General features: G+C 49.2%; 1 long non-coding RNA gene across 1 annotated transcript; it reads right to left on the reverse strand.

The window, feature by feature from the left end:
• Window positions 1-6,670: 6,670 nt before the first annotated feature.
• Window positions 6,671-12,113, reverse strand: LOC122236970. The gene is made up of 2 exons (XR_006215157.1): window positions 11,824-12,113; window positions 6,671-7,256 (listed from the first exon to the last, which is right to left on the reverse strand). It is a non-coding gene; the product is annotated as an uncharacterized LOC122236970 (long non-coding RNA).
• Window positions 12,114-12,452: the final 339 nt, after the last annotated feature.

The raw sequence follows: 12,452 nt of genomic DNA on the forward strand, positions 1-12,452 counted from the left end.
CTTCCAGGTGCCTGTTGGGTGTGGATGGCATCTCAGCTAATGAGCCCGAAGCACTTGCTCTCTCTAACAAAGGGACGGGGTGGTTCCAGGCCTGTTGGCCAAGCCCGGCTTAGCCTGGCAGCTTTCCATGTCTAGCTATGGACGCTCAAAATAGAGGCCCAGCCAGGCCTGAGATAGGAGTGAGGAACGGCTTCCAGTATGGAAGGCGGATCAAACGTTGTTCCTGACTGCTGCCGGGAGGCTCCTGCAGTGAGGGTGTGGGAGGAGGAAGGGGGAGGAAGGATTTCTTGCCTTGCTCGCTGGGCCCAGGACCCCCGGTTCACAGCCCTCCTGCTGGTCTGGGCCACTCGATTGCCCATAGAGCTGGATTCCAGGGGGGTGGGGTGGGGTGGGTGGGGTGGGGTGGGGTGGGGAGGGTGCAGTCTGGCTCTCCGGACCAGAAGAAAGAGAAGCCGGCAGGGAGAAACCATGCCCTCCTAAGGGAGGGGCTCAGCCAGATTTTGGACCTCTTGGGGGACCTCTTGGGGGAAATAAGGGGCCCTGGATGTGCTATCTTGGAGACCTTTCTGATCCTCCCCCAGGAATATGAATATAAAGGAGCCCGAAGCCACTTACAAGGCTTCTTTTTACCCAAGGGGACTAGTAACAGGGTCCACGAGACCAGACCTCCCAGGGACGGGGCCGTAGGCTCCTTGCTCCTGCCCATTCCATCCTCGACACTGACCAGTACCCTGTCACATCTACTGGCAGAGTCTTTGTTCCACACTAGGCACATAGGCTTTTTAAGCCCTTGGTAGGTGGCTCATTCCACTTGGGAAGTGCTATGAACACAAAGTACACACCGAGTCTCAAAAACTTAGAACAAAATAAGTAGCGTTAATGATCTCACTGATAACGTTCCGTGTCGGTGACAAGTTGGGCTCACGATACTTCATCAAATCTATATTGTATTAGATTAAGTAAAATCTTCTTTTGGTATTGACTTTACCTGTTTCTGTTTGATTTCTTTTTAATGTAGCCACTAAAAAATTTAAACTTGCCTATCTGGCTGGCGTTGTGTTTCTATTGGGTAGAACGGATCTAGGGTTTACCTAGATGAAAATGGTCCAATAAGAAAAAAGACAAACCAAAGTCCTTCTAGCTCACTCTCGGGCATAAACAGACGAATCCCCCCTGGCTGGTGAGATGTTCACCGCGGTGTCCAGTGCCTTGAGGTGGACGGGTGGAGAAAGTACCAGCATTTGAGGGAGAACATGATGAATTCACAGCCAGCTCCTCTTTCTGTGTGATGTTGGGCAGCCCAGCTCTCTGAAGCAGGTCAGGCTCCTATGAGTGGAATGATATGGGGACGTCCATCTAGTAGAGCTGATAGGCGGAGATTAAATGAGAGAAGGTGTGTAAGTTTCCCAGTGGAGTGTCTGGCGTTTAGAGACATCAACACTTTTCTTCTCCCAGCAAAGATATTTCAGAACTGGGAGGATCTTTCTGAAACCAGGGCTGAGCCTCCCTCTGGTTCTTTCGATTCCTTCATTCACTCCACTACTCTTCTGTGTGCTGGTTAGAAAGGTAAATGAGGTGGATGGGGCCCCTGCCACCACGGGTAAGAGCCACACTTGTAACCTACAGTGGTTCATGTGTATGTTGAGGGCTTGAGGGCGAAGTGTGCTTTCCTGGCAAGCGACTGGAGCTCTCTCTCTCTTCCGGGCACATCTCTCAGGTCCGCCTCCCTCTCATCAGGCTGTCTGTCCTCACTGGAAACAGCTGAAACTCTCCCCAACGCATGCACACATAACCAGCACTCTCGCCAGCGCCCACAATTCTCAGCTCAGCACAATTTCTATAAAGCCAGGCTAAAGGCAGCCAGTTAGTGAGAGGTGGTTCCTTATCATCCCTCATTCCAACTCCAGCTCTTGAGACCCGCTGAACGCCATGCCAGCATCCTCTGGGATTTCTCTCAGTTCATGCTGATCCCCAAGCAATGAGGGCCTCTTGTCTGGCAGTTTGCCTTCCTGCCCAGCAAGTCTGAGCTTCAGGGGAAAACAAAGAGAAGAGAAAGCAGACGACTGGGATCTCTCTGCAAATGGGCAAATGGGGTCTCAGTGTGGGGATCCCCTGAGCACAGACAGAAATGCGGCCAGGTGGGAATGTCAGCGCCAGGGGTCGTGAAGTCTACCACGGTCCTCGTGAAAGCACGTGTTGAAACCCCGGAGTGCGCTGGATACATTGCATGAATTATTTACTTGAATCCTCCTAAAACCCTTTGGGGTAAACTAAATCCAGTGTCATACAGATTTCACCAGCCTCCCTCAAGCTTTCGCAGATAAGCAGTGACAGAGCCTGGGTTTAAACCCAAGTCTCTCTTCCTAAGAACGCTGCACCAGATAGCCCACCCACTACAAGCATGGGCAGAGGGTTGCCAAGAATGTTCCCTGCCATTATCTATTTCATTTGTCCAAGATGCAGGACCCCAGGCTGAAAAGAAAGTTCAGGGGACAATGTCTGAGTCCTTCTGGGCCTGCCCGACCCACATTGCTCTGCCTTCCTTCCCTTCTTCTCTGCTCTTTGCCCAGACTGGGTGGATCCGCATGGCCAACCTCTGGCACCCAGAGGTATGTATGTTGCTTTCCAGCTTCAAACTTGTTAGGAGGAAGAGAGTTTATTCCGATGCCATGCGGTTGTCAAGTAAGTCGTTGAGAGAATTAAATGTCAATGATGTTTGAACCTGGCTCACACCAGGGTGCAAATTAATGGCATGGTCACTCTTAAAGAGATGATGTATGTGGACGCTTCTCACAGAAGCTCTGGCTTATAGAAGGTGCCCAATCAGTTCCCCTTTGGAGAGATAAGCTATCACAAGGATGGAGTCCATGATTCCTGACCTTGGATGTTGCAGTGGAGTCATTGGGAGATCTTGTGAAAATGTAGACTTTTGCGGTCTTCTCTGATTTCAGTAAATCATGGCTGCAGCCCAGGACACTGCATTTTTAATGAGGTCCTCAGGTGATTGTGATGTGGGTGTTGCCTTTGGATCACCCCTTCACTGGACTGGGTTGGTGGATCTTCTGGCAGTTAGACCAGAGAGCTTGGAACACAGGCTAAGTGACTCATGCTGGGAGAGGTGACCAGGGACAAGATGTATGAGCCTGGATGGAGGTGGAGAGGGAATTCTAGGAAATGGGGTGGGGGTGGGAGGCAGGATAGTCTTGGGAGTGGGGAAAGGGCACTCCCAGGAGAAAGGCTGGTATTAGAATGCACACACTTCCGGGGAATCTGTGCTTTTATGCTTGGGAGTCCTCATGCCTTCCATGTACTATCTCTGCTCTGCTGAAATGATTTTAAGATCTGATTCGGCTGTGACCTCCTTTAGGAATCCTGTCCTCAGCCCCTAAGATAATTTAGTTACTGGGCACATCCAGCACAAGATGATCTCCTTCCTTTCTGTATCCCCAACGACCAAAGCAGGGCTGGCAGGTAGGAGCTTAATTAATCAATGACAGTGATTGAATGGCTTATCTGTTTTCCAGAATAGCTATCAGGGATTGTGAGGGGTTAAGCTTTAGCAACATTACCTTATTCTGTGCAAGAATGGTGGGAGAATGCTGTCAGCAATGAGGTAAGATTCCCCGGTCTTGTAGGTTTAAAACTGGGGGTCAACACGTGCTCTGGGGGAAGGGCCGAAATATTCCTGTTCAAGTGAAAATTGTGTGGGGATGGGTCACTGGGGAAAGGATTGGGAGAACTAGTCAGTGTTAAGAAAGTATAGATTGAAAAAGAAAGAAGGAGGGAGGGAGGGGGAAGAGGGAGAGGTTCGATACCACTGTCATTCTGTCTAAAACCATATTACATACGTTATTATCATAGAACATTCAGAGCAGCCCCTGTTTATAAAAGTAAAGAGTTGAGGCCTGGAACGTCAGGTAAGTTGTCCAAAGCCACACCATCCATGAAGGAGCAAAGTCAGGATTTGAATCAACAATTTTGACTCCAAGGCTGGTACTCTTGTCTTCTCCACTGTACAGAAAGCCAAATGTGTAGCACGTTTGCTTTGTCGCTAATTCCCCATTTCTGTAGCCATGTTGGACATCATCAGTTAATTATTTCTTTGTCTTGTTTTTTTTTTTTTTTTTTTTTTCTCTTCAGCCAAAGTAAGGAATCATTCTCAACACCATGTTCCTGGAACATATTACCTTCTTCCTATAAGGTTTAGCATTTAAGATGAGACTTGGTTGTTATTTTGTTCAAGATTAACCTATTCTAGAACTCAAAGGAATTTCTTTCCAGTGGTCATTCCATTTGAAAGCTCTGGCTATATATATATATATATATATATATATATATATATATAATATATATATACACACACACACACACACACATATATATATATATATATACACACACACACATATATCGTGTATATATACATATTAGAGGTCAATTATATCTTAATAAAGCTGGAAAAAGTAGCGTTTGTCTTTTGCCACATTAAAATAAATACAAAATACAAAAAAAAAGAGGGAAAAGAAAACTCTTGGGTTCTGGCTTTATTTACTGGAGGAAAGAAGGGAAAGAGAAGACAAGAGTTTTGAGGAGGGTTTGGTTCTGTAAACCCAGACTGAGAAGCAGCCAGGAGTCCTGGGGAAGAGGTATGAGCTCTCAGCGCAGGGAGATGCCAGAGACGGCAGTGAAGTAAACGTGATAACAGTTGCTACTGGTCTTGAGTGCTTATGTGAGCCAGGAATGAAGTCAAGTGCAATACGCGGGTTGTTTCACGTGCCCTTGACGATAACTTCATGTGGTTTACAGACGGGAAAACCGAGGCACAGAAAGCCTGGTTACTTTGACCTAAATCGAACTCCTGGGCGGTGAGAGCCAGGATTCCACGCCGGGTCGTAGAGCTGAGGTCTTACCCGGTTAAGCGAGGCATGGGCAGATTTGCCCATGAGCAGGAGTGGGCACTTTCACATACCCCAGATACGTGCTGATTTGCCTTCCTCCCCCACTCATAAAATGTCAAAATAAGATGCAGAGATAAAGGGCTGAGAAAAGACACGCTGAGAAAAGGCTGATTTGGGGGGACTGGCACCTGTGTTGGGTCGCCGTTCCAGTCTTCTAGGCCCTGGTCTTATTATGAGTGGACACTTGAGATGACCCACCCCCAGAGCCTTCACACAGTGGTTATGGGATGGGGGTGGAGATCCTAACCCCAGCATCCCCATGGTTTATTCAGAAGTTCGTCATGATTTCGTTTCAGCCTGGCCACTCCCTGCCCTGCTGTCATGGGCAAGGAGCCTTGTAACAGGGTGCCGTGGAGAGGAAGTTGGGACACGCAGGAAATGACTACGCAGTGGGTTTCTGGGACCCCAGGAACAGTGACTGTGGGCTCCTGCCCTGCCCTTCCTTCTGCCTCCATGGTGGTGCTGGGGGGGGTGGTGGTGGTGGTGGAGAGTGGGCATTCAGTGTCTCCTTTGTGTGAAGTCCATGCAGAGCAGTTTAACTAAGGTTGCTTCTCTCTCCACCTCTGGGACATGGATCCTATGGACATCTTGGTTTCAGAGTGAGTGTGCTGAGGTTTGAGGGGGAGCGGGGACTCAAACGTGTCTCTGTCTGACCCTACACTGCGTCCACAGAAGGACCAACCAGGCCCGGGCATCAATGAGGGCAAGCCAGCAAGGAACCAATGCCCAGAGACCACCAGAGCCAACATGTTCCAGTGAAATAATTTTAGCCTTTGGAGCCATATTGGATTTAGTCTCCCCGGGTCTTAGTTTCTTCCCTTTTCCTGGTGGGTTTTAATGAAGGTTAAATGTGACTGCATGTGCCCACACCTCAATATGAAATGTTTCTTCCACTTCCTGCCCAAATCAGGTACATTGTGAAATGACAAAATCTTCATTACTTCGAGAATGGCAGGATTTTATAAACACACACACACACACACACACACACACACACACACAGTGGCAGAAACTTGGTTGGCATGGGTGCCAGTTTGGGAGGACAGAAACTTATTTATAAGCCCTACCTGATATTCAAGATGAAGCTAGCTTTAGAGAATCCCGTGAGGGCGGGAGCGTGCATTGCCATTTTTCTTGGATAATTTCCTGCATTGACTAAGGGGGATCAGCATGACAGTTAGACTTCCCCTGACTTGAACACACATGCTTTAGGGTGAGCAATTATAAAAAAGATCATCTCTTTCCCAGGGGCTTATGTAGATCCTTAACACGAAGGTGTGGTCAGGGAATAATGTCATTTTCTTCTTCGAGGACCTTGTTAGGTACACAGACTCTCAGGCCCCAGCCCAGACCTACTAAACCAGAATCTGCATTTTAATAAGATCCCCAGGTGATCTGTGTGCACTTTACAGATTGAGACATACTGATGCAGATGGCTTTTCCTTTTTCCAATCCCTTAGCTTTGAGTGGATGGTTCCATTTAAAATTAGGTTATAGACCTTTCAGGGGGCTACCTGCTTATATAACATTTCAGAGGTTAGGTGCCTCGCACGCTGTTTGCCAAAGGTTTGCAGCGGCCGAGGAACTTCCAACCTTCCTTTCTGTGATTCTCAATCTGTCTTCCTCGCTGTGTCAGAAACCGGTGACCATACATGTCTTGGTAGAATGATGATTTCCCTAAAATGGGAAAAAAATGTCTTCACTCCAGGAAGGTAGATCAATCAATGTTTATTATTATTTTTATTGTTATGGCCTTAAAAAATGCTGGAGCCCTTCCTACTTTTGATGGAGGGGAACCAGCTTGGGCTCATATTTTGAGCATCATTTGGCTTTTCCACGGACCACCAAAGGCCATAGAAGGATGAGAAGAGAATTGGCCCTTGACGTGAGTAAGAGGCAGATATGGTGGAGGGTAGAGTCTGAATGCCAGAAATCCAGAGTTGGCAAGAGGTAGAGAGTGAGGTGTCTGGGACATGCAGAGATAAAGGGCTGAGAAAAGATACTCTGAGAAAAGGTTGATTTGGGGGGGCTGGCACCTGTGTTGGGTCGCAGTTCCAGTCTTCTAGGCCCTGGTCTTCATTATGAATGGACACTTGAGATGACCCACACCCAGAGCCTTCACACAAGTGGGAACGTGACCACCTTCTCCAAGATCCTGTCCAGCCAGCGGGGATAATTCCTAATCCATGCCATGGGTTTTTCCTACCGTAGGGTCTTTCCACAGGATCTCATTTTACAGATACTGCAGGTCGAATTGCGTCTCCCAAAATGATATGTTCAAGTCCTAGTCACTGGCACCTGTGAAAGTGACTTTATTAGAACAGAAGGTCTCTGCAGATCTAATCAAGTTCAGATGGGGTCTACCATATTGGATTAGGGTGGATCCTAATCCAGTGACTGGTACCCTTGTCAAAAGAGGGACATTTGGACAACGGGACCACATGGGAATGCCATGCAACAGTGGAGACAGAGATTGGATACAGCTATAAACCAAGGAATGGATGCCAAGCCAGCCACCGTCAGAAGCCAGAAAGAGATAGAATGATCCTCCCTTAGAGTCTTGACGGAAAGCAAGGCCTGGCCTGCACTGCAATGCTAGACTCCTCGTCTCCAGAACTGTGAGAAAATGAATTTCTGTCGACTGAAGCCACCCAGTTTGCGGTGTTTGGTTATGGCAGTCCCAGCAAAGCAACCCAACCTCCTAAGAGCTTAGGGGACCCCTACATGCTTAGCGGGCAGTGGTAAGGGTCCCCATGTCTCTATTTCAGAAGGGGGATGTTGAATGCAGGGCACTCCGGCACTCGGAGAGGCACCCGCCTTTATGAGGACACTGGCCACGACACGGCTGTTTCAAGGACCCAGTTCCCGTGTTCAGTCCACCTGAGCCTGAGAACACCCAGCATCTCACGCGCTTGTGGCCACAAAGTCTGTTGCCATTGATCAAGAAGAAAAAAAAAGTCCCAGTGCCTAACTTCCTGTAAGGCTTTGGTCATCTGTAACTGGCCAGAGGAATGGCCTTCAGGAGCCAGAAGTTAGTTATGGTTTTCGAGCAATTTCCCCTATTCATGATTTTGCAATGGCACAGGACAGTCTGCCACGCATTTGCATAAGCCACTTTATCCTTTTCCTTTTCGGGTTCTGTAAGCCACCCAGCACCCCCACACATGAGTCACACGCAGCGGCCCCCAGGGTGGGGGTGCACCCTGCCCAGCGGGACTGCCTTCCCTCTCCCGAGCTGTGCCTCATTTGCTGCTGGGCAAAACTCAGTCTTGCTGCAAATTTCGGCGCCTGCCTGCGTGTGTGTAATTGGGTTGGATTTACATTAAGAGGGTTCCCTGTGGTGAAAACCACACTGCTATTTTCAATCTGAAGCTGCATAAAACATTCAATTTTCTAAGTATCCGTCAGCTGTTAACGCTGTGAAAAACGTAGTCTGCCTGGATGGATGGGGGGCTCCCACTCAGTCCTGTAAACCTGTCGATTATTTGTGCTACCAGAGGGGCTAATATTATATGGTCGTGGATAATGAAGCGTTATTTATCTAAGGATCCACTCATTCGTTCAACAAGCACGTTTGAGGACCTAGTGTGCACTCAGCACTCTTTCGAGTGTCTGCTGAGACCGCATCCTCTCCCCCCGCCCCCCGCCCACCGGCTACAAACCCTTCAAACCGGCATCTTTTTGTATAATCTAAACTAGGGGTCTGCCAGGTTTTTGTGTAAAGGACCAGATCATGTATATTTTCAGCTTTGTGGGCTATGAGGTGTCTGTCCTAGCTGCTCAGCTCTGCTCTTGTAGCTTCAAAGCAGCCAAGGACAATATGTATATTCGCACGTATGCTATGTATGTTCTAATAAAACTTTGTTTAGAAAAACCAATTTGCGGATCTCTAATCAAAATGCCTCCCTTTGTCCTACCGAGCCCTGTGACCTGCTTCCTGCCTCCTTTGTTGTGTTTACCATTCACAGCTCTCTGTCCCATTCGTTCCACTCCAGTACAAAAATTTCCCTTTATCTCAAGAGCCACCAAGCTCTTTCCTACCTCAGGACCTTTGCATATCCAATTGCCTCCACCTCTTCGCCTGGACGGTTCTATAATGTTTGATGTCATACGAGAGCACATCAGATGCCACCCTTTGTGGCTTCTGTGGCATCCTCATTGAATGGAGTTTCCTTTGAAAGCTTTTCCTGCCCAAATCATCTTCTTTCAGTTTCTCTTGCCTCAGTCCTTTGGTTCCCACCCTTGGGAGGACATATGACAAATATTCATGACCTTACTGTTTACTTGTATTTTGTTTTGGTTTCCGTTTCCCTCCCCGCATTGAATTTATGCCCGTAGAGGCCAGGTACCCTGCCTGTTTCATTCTCTGCCCTCTCCTATTCCTTGGCACGGTGCTTGGTATATAATAGTCTCTCCATTTTAAAGGCAGACATTTAAGGGGCACCTGCGTGGCTCTGTCAGTTAAGCATCCGATTCTTGATCTTGGCCTAAGTCATGCTCTCAGGGTTCATGAGATCAAGCCCTGCATCCAGCTCTGCCCTGACGGTGCAGAGCCTCCCTGCCCCTCCCTGCTCTCTCTCACAGTAAATAAATAACCTTAAAAACAATAAAGGCAGACATTTAAGACTTCTAAATAAATCGCTATTTAATCGGTGAGCTCACAGTCGAGTAGGGCACAGACAGCCACACAGCCACACCAAGGACGTGACGGGCGTGTGTCTGCATCATAGGGGGCTGGCGGGATTGCCGAGCAAGAAGGCCGCCAGAGTCAGGGTGACCCCAGAGTGGATGAAAACTCATGTGTCAAAAGGACAGATTCACAGTGGGCAGCAAGAGTGTGGAGCGTGGCATGTAAGCAAACAGGTCCACCTTGCACAGACAGAGAAATAAGAGAAGGGAGAAAGGAACTGATATTTACGGAGCACGAACTGGGTGCCAGCGGCCCGTCCCGTATGTTGCACACTTTCTGCACAGCAGCTTTTCAACACAAACACTACCGTTGTTATTAATAATAAACAGTAAGCAAATATCTTGTTCCTATTTTACAGAAATAGAAGCTGAGGTGCAGAGAGGGGAAGTGAGCAGGCCATGGTCCCACAGCTGGTAAGTCCGTCTTCCTCGGTCTATTTCGTGTGACCCACCCGAGAGGTGGGGGGGGGGGGCGTGACACCCTTGTATTAATTAGCATGAAGTTTTCCTTTCTTCAGGGAGGTGTTTCCCTACATCCGCCAGTGGGATCTAGGGTTAACCACTTCTTCTTCTCTTTGATAAGCTGCTGAGACCCTCGAGGTAGCTGATGGCCTCCACCAGACGGCATTCTCAGGCCCAGCCTGCACGCTGGACAAGAGGAGAGGGAGGGCAGTCTCCTCCCACCACTGTCTCCTCGGCACGAGTGTATGTGATTCCGTGATCCCCTTCGGTCCTCACGACAGCCACACTGAGAGGCACCTGCTGTCTCTGTTTCACACAGCAGTTGACCGCGGACGGAGAGGGGTGATGGCTCACAGCGACCAGCACGAAGAGCCCGCCCCCGTGACCCGGCACCTGCAGGGCCGACTGAAGTAGGACAAGGGCTGGGAGAGGGTGCCGGGGGACTGGCTTCCGCTGGCCGCTCTGGACGGGGACAGCCTTTCCCGAGCAAGACAGTCCGAGAGGGGAAAGTGTGAGCACACGTGTCAAAGCAGGAACATCAAATCGCTCGAGGAGAAACTATTATATATATGAGGAAATTCTTAGGTGATTCTGCTGGAAAAAAAAAAGTGCTTACCGGTTTTTTTCCCCCCACTGAGTGTTCATATAAACCTTCTGGGCGCTGCAGACGCGAGGGCGAGGCGTCTGCGAGGCAGCCGGTCCTTCTCCCTAGGGGCATCAGGAGTGATTTGATTCTGCCAGCTAACGTTGTTCGAGGCCCACTTCATCTCCCCCAGAACTCATCAGAGCTGCTAATAGGCCCTTCAGAGCTCATAAAGAGATGACCAAATCTGGGGCTGGGGGACTCCGGCTCATTTATCTTCCGCAGGCTCGATCAGATCTGATTTTGTACGCTGACGGCTGGATGCTCGAATGTGGTCTGGCCCGCATCTCAGACACCTGCTCAGCGGGCCTGGGCCCCCCGGACCCCCAGGAGGGGCCGAGGCCCTCTGACCCGCTAGGGTCTCACTGTTCTGACGCCGCACACAGACACTTACCTGCCAGCCGTATTGATCTGTGCACGAGAAAATAGAAGCATTTAGGCTTGGAAGGGAGCAAGGAGCCCGCTAATGAGAGTGTCAGTTACCACCGTGGGCGCTTTGCCCGCTGCAGTGGCTCCTGTGAGCCTGTGCCTGTGTGCATCCTCACGACCCCGATGCCTCTTCTCACCTCTGTGCCAGCCAGTTTGTAAGCTCCCACGCGGGGAGAACGTGAAGTCCCCGATTCACCCAGATACTATTCCACCCTGCCCACCGCAAATACATTTACCAACTCCGTATTAGTACCTTCGAAGGGACTACTAACATGCCGCCACCTTGCAGACAGATTATTTTTAGCTCAACGTGGGGCTCATCTTTTTAATGAATGCCTTGTATTCCCCTAATTAGAACAGACAGTGTGCACAAGAAATAATTGAGGGATCTTCATCAGATATATGTAACCGATATGTTCTTCAGCCAAGGGGAACAGTGTAGGTGAAAACGATAATAACCATCATCATCATAACAGCCACGTGCACGGCACACATTCACTTCCACGAGGCGGGCACCATTAATGGCACCGCTTTACAGACGAGCACACTGAGGCTTAGGGAATGTTCTGATTAGTACCGCTACCCGGCAAACTATCACACAACTTAACGGCACAAAGCGACATTTGTTTTAGTAAAGCTCACGGATTTTGTGGATCGGGCCTTTAGAAAGAGTGCGACACTTCCCCTTGTTCTATGAGGTCTGGGGCTTTAGCTGGGGGTTCATTGAAGTCTGAGGTAACCTGAACAACGGAGGCTTGGGACGGTTGAGCTGGAGGAGTCACTTCCAGGGTGGCTTCTTCACTCCCTTGCGGGCTGCTTGGGCTGGGTTAGCCGAAGGCTGGGCTCAGCTAGAAGTGTAGACGAGAGTATCGGCCATGGTTGCTCTACATGGTGGTCTCAGGATAGTCAGCCTTCATATCTGGTGGCCCAGGACTCCAAGCACGAGTGTTGCTAGAGAACCAAAATGACATGGTCTTTTGTGATGTATCTTTGGAAGTCACCTAGAATCTCCTGTCTAAGGCCACCCAGACATGAGGGAAGGGGACAAAGTCTCCAGCTCTCAGTGACAGAAGGGTCACAGGCTACCATGTTTTAAAAACTGCATCGGAGAGGTTAACTAACCTGCCCGGGATTTCAGAACGAGGAAGAGGCAGCACAGGGATTTGAAGCCAGGTGCCCTGACTCCAGAAGCTTCTCTCTCAGTGACCGCATGATGCTTCAAGCATGGCAAGTTGTGCAATAGAGGGTCAATTTCTACAAATAAGCTATGA

The sequence above is a fragment of the Panthera tigris genome, chromosome A3 (genome assembly GCF_018350195.1).
Source record: "Panthera tigris isolate Pti1 chromosome A3, P.tigris_Pti1_mat1.1, whole genome shotgun sequence".
Classification (NCBI taxonomy): domain Eukaryota; kingdom Metazoa; phylum Chordata; class Mammalia; order Carnivora; family Felidae; genus Panthera; species Panthera tigris.